Raw genomic sequence first — 9,974 nt, 5'->3', positions numbered from 1 at the left:
TATATATATATGTATGTATAATATTATTGAGGACATTATCAGAAGTTATATACTTATATTATTGTAATTTTTGCAAGATAATCGTGATAAAAAAATTCTTTTTTTATTCGTTTCTTCAAAAAAAGAAAATTGTCGCTCGCCAAAAATGATCACATATGGTCTTCTATATGGCAGTAGTGTCAGTATGTGGAAATTATATCGCCATCGAGATATGATGTACGATGATTTTCCTATTGAAGCTTGCTATGAGACATGCACCCCGCATAAAAACCCCCTGCGGTAAGTGGGTCCCAACGGTGTAATGTTTATATTAGCTAGTGCATCCTCGAGCCCTTAAATGTGACCCCGATGTTTCCTTTCATGACATTTCCCTTGCATAAAATTCTCTTGATTTTCTCAGTTCATATAATCATATGGGGTCGCAGAGATATGACCTCCAAATCATATCCCATGAGTGCTCATGCGGTTGCACTTCACACACACTCCTAAATTTGAGTTTGTTTGTCAAAATAAGGAAATAAATGTATATCAAGTGCAAACATATATAATATAATTAAATGTTTTTATAGGCCATAGCTGTAACAGCTTTTTTCAATAACTTGAAAAAATTAATTCAATCTTAATATTTTATATAACTTTAAGTGTCTCTCGTTATTAATTTTCTCAAATTAAAAAAAAAGTAAATTTTAAATTGTTGAATGGAAAAGGTACAAAAATGTGTCAATTTTTATAGGTTAAATATTACACAAATATTATAATATTTTTTATTATTTTAATCTTTTTACGTTTATTTATTTGATGAATATTTCCTTTAGTTCTGCCTTTTCATAACGAGCTTTCATTCGTGCTATTTATACATGCATGGACTATGAAATGACTTGGTTCCGCCAAGATTTCTGAAATACAGCATTTAAATTTCAATAATATTACCATAATCATATTTCTTGCATCATCTTCTATCATCTTTTTTGCCTCAATTCGTAGGGGTTTAGTTTGTGCACAAATAAGATATGAAAGTAATTTTACTTCGAAGAAATTATTAGCTGAGCTTTTTCTCTCTCTTACTCTAAACTAATTATGTATTTAATATCGTAATAAAATTTTTTTTATGAAAACATTTTTTCTCTTTTTGTCGAGCAATATTTTAATTATGATTTAAGTTTTGATGAGTTTTTTTTTAATTCAATTTACAATCAATTAGATTAATTTAGAATTAATTAATTTTTTCTGTTCTTAAAATTGAAATCGACGTTCTTCAAATGCATATCAGAGACGCTAAATAAGATAAATTCGTCCGTAATAATATCTACTCATGAAATTTTTACAGGAATACACCTGTGCAAAAGTACACCGGTTCTCGCCCCTCGCAACTTTGTCCGGTTGTCTGCTCGCACGATCGCGATTAATCCTACCGCTAAATACTGGGCTCGAGTTACAATTCACCGCCCCTCGCTCCTATTCTTCCTCCTCATCCAGACTCGAAACACCCCGTCTCGAAGTCGCGGTTGCGATACAAATGACAGTACTCACTCCCCTTCCCGTCCTCTCTTTTCTCTCCGAACGTGTCACAAGAGAGCGAATTGATGAAATCAGAAATGCAGATCATGACCGCACAATTGGGATCAACTGCGACAGCCGACGAGAGTCCCCGATCGGATAAGGGAGAAAAGAAGGGCAGCATTTTTGTATTTACACGCGTGCCCTCGCGTGATAAGCGGATTTTTACTTCTTTTGCGAAAAAATCGTCCGGCAATATGCGTTTCCCACGTGGATACGTTACGCAATCAACGTGCGAATGCACGAGAACGATAACGACGTATTTATTTTTCTTTGTGTGACTTTGCCAGAGATGATTCTGTTGAAAAGCTCTGTGGATATTCTAATGAATGTGTATAATATAATGCAGACCTGTCCAAAAAACTTCAGAACTAAAATACAAAACCATTGACGCAAAAAAATCAATATGGAGATTGTAAAGTGTTGATACGCGTTGATACGCGTTTGAATGACGCTTATCAACACTTTACAGACCATGAAATCTTACTTACATTGAATCTTTTTTGTGTCGATGATTTTGGCTCCGGAACTCAAATTGGACAGGCCTGATATATGTAATGTATAATATTTTATAGCAGTTTATTCACGGTTCTTTAAAAATCGATTTTTCCAACAATTATCAACTGAAGATAAATTGAATGCGAAGCCTTTATTGTTAAAAATCTGAATATCTTCTATTATTATTTCCCTTTATATACTATATTCATTATAGCGTAGGCGAGAAGTTTTTTACGTCTATTTATCACGACTTATTTAATTCTGCATTTCTTCATGCATTTTCGAATTTGATTCCGGACTTTATTATTTCAAAACTATTTCCTATTCATAGTAGATAGCAAGCTGACGTCATTTTGTCGATAAATAATGCAGCTTACTAACTCAAGCTAAAATCTTTTTAAGCTTTTTAAATACAATTTTTAAACTAAATGAAACTGAAATCTATCTTCTATATTTTTTATTGTATGTAAATATTATAAGTTAGATAATTAATGAAATACTTGTGCCTATTTCAAGCGATGTAGATCGTCTTTAATCTCGGTTCAACTTTTTTATTTTTTTCTAATTCTTAAAATTAAAAAAAGAAAAGTAAATTGAATAGAAATTCAAATTTATCTACATTGGAAACAAGCATTAAGTTTTGATACAATTGGCATCATATTTTATATCATATATTATTGATAAAAGTAGAGCCAGAATGATGTTTTTATTTTGAAATTATCAAGCTTTGTATTTAAAATTTTGCTGAATTTATCCGAATCGAGTAATACAATAAAATGATATATATTTAGACGTCCTCTGAATTACTTTGCATATAATACGTTTATTGTCGCTAGCTACTAGCTTTCGCGAGAACGGCGATCTCGTATGAAAGGCGAGTCGAATGCATGCAAAGAGTAGTTTCATGGGAGAAATTCGACGAGGTTTCGACCCGGGAGGCGGGTGCGTTCTCAGGCGGGATCGTCGTGCGTGATGAAAAGCGCGTGGTCATCCAGGCGAGACATGATGGTGGAAGGTTTAATCTTGCGTGCACTTGACTCGAGAGCCGCAGCCAGTGCCCGATGCAACCTGTGCACCGTTTTCGCGATTCACACGCGAGGGATGAGAGAGACGCCTCGGCGCAAACCCCCAGGGTACGTACGTCGGTGCGCCCGTTTTAAATAAATTTCAATTCAACGGGGATGGGAGGATGGACAGGGGCAGGATATGTATCACTCCGAACCCACCCTCCGTTGTGATTAACGAGCTATTGATACCCCCTTCTGCGTGCTGGACCACGGATCCCCTTCTCGAACCTTGTCGAGACGTGATCAACTCCCTCTGTCCTGGATTGCCTTCCACTGCACCGAATTCTGGACACTCCAAACCGCTTCAGAATCCCCTTGTATGAGGAATATCGCACATGTGACGAACGCGATAAACGACGAAAGCTCAGAGGGTCTGAGAGATGATGCGTTCGCTTCGATACCATTATAAAGTCTTGGGAAAGTTCAGATGCTGAGGTTAGCATGGTCAAACCATGAAATTAGAACGTAGATGAACCGTAAAGTCATTACTGGGCGACGAAGGAGAGATGACGATGGATTTGATTTCATTATTAACTAAATTAAAGTTGTATATCGAGCTTATAATTTTAATTAATTTATCACAACGTAATATTTTAATTTAGAGAGAAAATACAGTTTTGATTTTAAAAAGTTAGAATAAGATTTAAAAGTTTTAAATCTTATAAATATTACACTCCTTCTAAGTATAAAAGTATCTAAATAATTATATTAAAAAATATTATAGTGAAGTAATAAATAAATTTCTTAACAAAAACTTCTCTTTTTTGAAATATATAGAAAGCTTGATTCAAATAAAACTAATTTGAATGTGAATATTCAGTGTCTCAGTATATTATAAAGATTGATAGATATTTTATTCAATAATGTATAGTGAACTGCATACTAGATAAACTAGATATAGAATATCAACGAGTGATCATAGGATACCGCTTTTTTCTCGAGATAAATGTGTTTTAAGATGAAAGAACGTAGAAAATGTCTCCAATGGGAACCGGACCCGTATCGAATAACCGTGGGAGCAATGTATAAATGTCAAAATGCTGAAATTATTACACGGCGTGGTTATTATTATAATTCCTCCGGCGTGTTGTACGCCAAGTTCACCATCATCATTCGAGTCTTCTGCGTGTCCCCTCATTACAATAGCTCGCCGCGCTATGGGTTTTCTTGCGTCCAATGCATCCACCTACTTTTACGTTCTCCTTTCTCACTTTCAAGAAACTGGCGTGTCGCCGCCAGAACCGGGTACGCGGCCCGATGATTTCGAGTTTCATCTTTCGTATCTGATGCGGTTTCTTGTCCGAGGTGTGTACGCCGCGTCGTAACAAAGCACAGGAATTCCTATAAAAGAGAACGAAGTATATCGGAGAAACAGGTCGCCCTACAATTCCGCCCTCTCGTATTGTTTATGATTGAAAGAAGACAGGAAGCTGTATACGATTAAAATACCGAATTCACCTACGCACAACGTGCCCATTAATTTTTTTCTCTCGAAGCGAATTGTGATGACACATAATTTACTTCGGCTGTCATTGAAACGTGCAATCCGTCGCGTTATTATCCTTATACAACAATTCATAACTCTTTCTTAGTTTCTGAACGTAAAGTAATAAAGAGATGCATTTCTTGACAAAAATGAAACACGGTAATGATAATAATACATTTTCTTTCTATATTTTTTCATTCATTTCAACAATCTTCTTCAGAATCTTAATGTCATAATAATATTACGATAATTAAGTCATCGATTGTAGGTTAAATTGCAAAGCGAAGACATTTTTAATATGCGAAACGAAGGAAAGGAAGTTGCATAGATTAAACGAAATCTCAGACAAAGCGACGTAGTAAATTGCGAGATAGTAATACAGCGGAAATAGTAGGGTCAAGGGATAATTGGTATCCCTTTTCAAGACGACTGGATGGAAACGCACTGCAAGGGCAGTATAGTCATTTGCTAAGCCTCTTAAATAATAATCCAAATGATTTCCTTCAAAATAACTTTCAAAATAAATTCGATTGCAAATCTTCTGGATAGAATTAAAAGAGAATAATTAATATATTTCTCAAACTGTATAATATTGTTTTAAAATACACTATAAAATATTATTTGAAACAGATACTCAAATAACACTATAAATTTATGTTTCAGTCGCATTATTTTAAACTTCGCTTTTGTATTTTCGATAGATATTGTGATAGACCATGATCTAGGAATTTAGAAAGAATCTGAACCCGTATGTAGAAACGATGTAAGAATTCTATTGATCTTTTAGGTATGCCAAGGACTACGCAGCTGCCCTAGAGCGAGAGTAAATCGCGCGTTCTCCTCCATATAAATCCTGTATAAATCGCCTAAGCTGCGTCTTCATACATGAGGATACACGTGCCGGCCACATGTTGCACAAAAGGAATCCTCCGTGGTCCTTTTTGGGCGCCGTACAGCGTAAGTCGCCGTCACAAAGGAGTTTTAGAGCCCCATAAATGATTCTCCTTCATCGGGGGGCATAGTCGGAGGGGTCCGACGACGCGGCAGATGTTCTACGTCTCCGGGCCTCCGAAGACGTCTATCTATGCCGGACATGCTTAAGGATATATAACACCGGTAGGATTAAGAAAAAAAAAAAAGAAAAGGAACGGAAATTCACGATCAGCCCACGTAATGTTCCTCGTGTTCTGCAAACCATGTCACGCGCGATATTAATTTCGGCACGAGCTGTAATTCGATCTGACGATATGCATCTTTCGAAAATACGGATCAAAATACTCGTGATTAAATAAATTAATTAATCTGTTCTAATTATCTATTACTCTTTCTTCCAAAATTATATTATTCAAATGTTGAAAAAGAAATATTTAAATATATATATCAGAGGCTAGATAATATGTTAAAATATTTCTTTTTTCTAAATATTTTTTAAATATTTTAATCTGATTTACTTTAATGTATTGTAGATATATTTGATGGAAATAAATGTTAAAATTATTAGATATGTATGAGTTTAATGCCAACAGCCATTTTATTATATTTGTCGTAAATTGGTTAATAAAATATTTTATAATTATATAAATTATACTTTCCAATTAATTTTTATTTTATATATCTCAAATTACTTTGGTTTCGAAAAATTTATTTAATTTTTAAATGACATGAGATTAGCGCCATAATAAATCCTCGTCGACATGTGATTTCTTAAAATAATGCATAAAATTTCGGTCGTGTCACGAAGCTAATTTTGAAGTACAAAATGCACGCGTGTATCCAATCTACCGTTCCGCAGGGAAGAAATAGAAAGGAGGTTGTTGAAAACGAACACGTGGTTGCGACCATCTGTTGGCATCCTACTACTTCGTTCAACTTAACTCAAACAGGCTTGCCTAATAGTGGAAGTTCTTTCTTTCTATTTACGAGATCTGCCGATGTTGACGGATCTTACAATAGAGTTTACGGTTTTTTGATCTGACAGCTTCACATTATTTGACACATATGTTCACATTCGAATAATCAAAACGACCGCATCTAACGATATTATATAATTAATATTATAAATGTATACACTAAAAAAGTTTACTAAACTTTAATACATATTTCTTTAAATAGTTTTAAGTAAATATTTATTTAGAATTATTAAAATACATATTTATTAAAAATTAGTATTTTTGTTCAATGTATAATATTTATATGTAAGTATGTTAAAAATAAAAGAAAATGATTAAAGTATAATAAATTACAATTTATAATGTATATATAATAATATATAAAATAGAAATTAATGTCTAATAAAATAATATGTAAAAATGAATTTCCTAAAAGAGCAACACTAACTTTTATCAAATCTAGTAGTTCTCACGCTGAGACTTATTTCTTCAAGCGCGGCAAAAACTCACGTTCTTGTTTAGTCTGGAAACGTTAACACATACTCGAAAGTATAAAATATCTCTTCACGCTCACCTTTTCATAAAGAAACAAATTCCTCTTGTAACTTTGAGAAAATATCTTCCTAGAACTTATGAAATAATAAAAAATGTTTGTCAAAAACTAAAAAGGTCGATTATATATTAAGTAAAGGCAAAGGCTTATTTTAACTGTATAAACGAGACATATAAAAATTAATTCTCATTATTATTTTCAAAGTTAATAATACCGTAAACTCTGCACCAATATGATACATGTCATTTGTATCATCGAAAATATAACATATCGATGAATGGAAGATAAAGTTCGATTCTTCCAAAACAGTTCTAAAGGGATGGAATCCTTGATCATGCATTTATGCCGTTTTTCAATAAAACCATTTCAGGTATTAAAGCATTCCTATGTACTGAGAAAGACCATTCTACGTGACCTACCTGGCTTTCATGTACTTTCGATCCGAAACGCCGATTTCTCTTGTCCATCACGTAACAGGACTAACCATTGCAAAATTATTAAAAATCGCGTGTATTACAAATTCGAATTCATCACATTTATGCTCTCAGAATTGTATTACCTATACATTGTTTAAATTTTGATGATGTTTTATTACAATTCATCTTTTATCATATAATTATTGTGTTCATTTATTATATCGCTTTCGAAATAATACTAATCAAGTGTAATAATTATCGCAACATAATTTTGATTATAATTTATTCTTTAACAAGGAACTTAATAAAAACATTATTTTATTTATTTAATAAGGAACATTAAAAGCTGGATGTTCCACTTTTGAATAAACCATAAAGTAATTTATCTAATGGACAAAAAAAGAGCAAGAGAGAGAGAGAGAGAGAGAGAGAGAGAGAGAGAGAGAAAAGCAAGAATAAACTAAAATTTATCGAAATTGGAACAATCCAGCTTAAAACTTGAAAAAATTTAATTCATTTATAAAAACTAGAATTATATAGGAACACAAAAAGTAAACCTCGTCTGAAAACGAAATATTATAAATCGCAGAAGAATTTTACGAGAATCAATTTTGTTGATATGAAAAGCTTTTCGAGAAGCACGGATTAAGAACTCAATATCTGAGAGCCTTCGAGTAGACGTGAATATTGCGTGTCACAGCTAAATCTTACTATATAAATCATGCTTTCGTGATTGCAGGATCCTCAAGCAAAGATGAACTTCTCTCTATCATCTTTATGCAAATACCTATCGATTTGCGATAGAACATTTCTATATAATACGAGAACATCGCTATTTTACAACATTGAATCATCAGAGAATAACTACCATGTAAATCGTTTTTACTTCAATTTTGAAGAATTAAAAATAAAGTTAATAATAAACGCATTTTATGGAAAAGAGGTATTTCAAAGCTCAAATTTTAAATTTATATTTAAAAAATCCAAAGTTCCTAATGTAATTATTCTTTTTATTTCACTAAATTATAATAATTAAGACTTAAATTTTTGAAGTACATATTTTAAAGTTAAAGTATTCTATTTCAGTTTATTTTACCATGTTCAAACATAATTTAGATCGTGTTGAGATTCATAGTTACTTGTTTCAATTATAAAGGGAAATGTACTTATCGGATAATGAAGATCAAAAAGAAGTAAAGAATAAGGATGATTGCGCGTGATCCTTCGAAGAATTGTTAATCTCCGATAGCAATGGTTCGACGATCGCTAAGAAGGACACCATCACCCCTATACGAACACGAAAGCCGTGCGGCGAAGCTGTTTTCATTCCTGGACATCCGGTTCGCCACGCGCACCGCGGGTGTCTTGCCTGACGTCACAACACACCTGCCACACCACACAGCTGTTTCCTCGATTCATAGTAATAGTAAGGAACCCTTTTGATAAATAGGCTTAGCTCCGACCACCTTGCAAGGCACTCTTCAATTTTTTAAAAAGTATTTAAACAAATTAAAAACCTTGGATTTGTCATCTTTGTATAATATTATCCATCACGATCAGCGAAGGTATCTCGATAATTCAAACTTTATAGCATGATGTATTGTTAACGGAATCTCTTTTAAAGTTTTCATAGAAACTGAGAAAACTGCAATACTAAAAGAAACGAAATCTAAAGGAAGGAAAAGAATTGTGAAGGAAGTATAAAAGAAAAAAAGAATGAAAGGGTAAAAATTTCTTTCTTCGAGTAAAACTATCTGCACTGTAGTTACATTTGTAGACATAACTGTATAAGGAATGTGACTGCAATGCAATTTTCTCAATAGTCTCATCAATTTTAATGTTAATAAAAAGTTTTTAAAATGAATATTTCATAATTAATTCTGTTATTTTATTCCTTTAGAAGTTGAAACACAAAATAAAATTATTTTTTATTTTACAAGATGTGATTAAGAATCATCACATCGACTTTACGTTGCGTAAAATTTATCATTAAAAATTCAGAAATTTCCCGCAAGACTCCACATTTTTCGATTTTTTCTTCTGTTCGCGGAACTAATGAATTTTCTCAGTCGCAGGGTCCGAGAACTTTTATCTTTCTGCATGATTGCACTGGTTTTATCGCTGTGTGAGTCATATTCTCAAACACGTCGTATCGACCGACCTCAGAATATTCGAACAAAAATTATTCGAGCGGATTCGCTTTGCAAAGATTATGGAGTCGTAAGCCGAATTTTATTGGTGGCGTAGTTTTGGCGCCGCCAGAGGAACTAGGTCTACCTTCGGCAGAGTGGAAACCTATCGATTGGAAATATCGAAGAAAAACCTCGTCTGAAAAGATGCCCGTTTATATTGTGCATCGTGCATGCTTACCTGGCGCACGTGTTTCGACATTTCAATGAGCTAATCTCTGATGCATCCAATTTCGCGAGTATAAATAAAGCACTTTCTTTGTGGCGAATGTAACTCCGAATCATATAATCTGCAATAATTTCTAATAACTGGAGAAGC

At 33.4% G+C, this 9,974-nt stretch overlaps 1 protein-coding gene across 1 annotated transcript in view; it reads right to left on the bottom strand.

The window, feature by feature from the left end:
* LOC108695100 (neurogenic protein big brain) overlaps window positions 1-9,974 on the bottom strand; it is a 20,578-nt gene that overhangs the window by 2,726 nt on the left and 7,878 nt on the right. The gene's annotated exons all lie outside the window — the stretch shown is intronic.

The sequence above is a fragment of the Atta colombica genome, unplaced genomic scaffold (assembly GCF_001594045.1).
Source record: "Atta colombica isolate Treedump-2 unplaced genomic scaffold, Acol1.0 scaffold126, whole genome shotgun sequence".
Lineage (NCBI taxonomy): Eukaryota > Metazoa > Arthropoda > Insecta > Hymenoptera > Formicidae > Atta > Atta colombica.
This window is presented reverse-complemented; position numbering and strand designations above follow the sequence as displayed.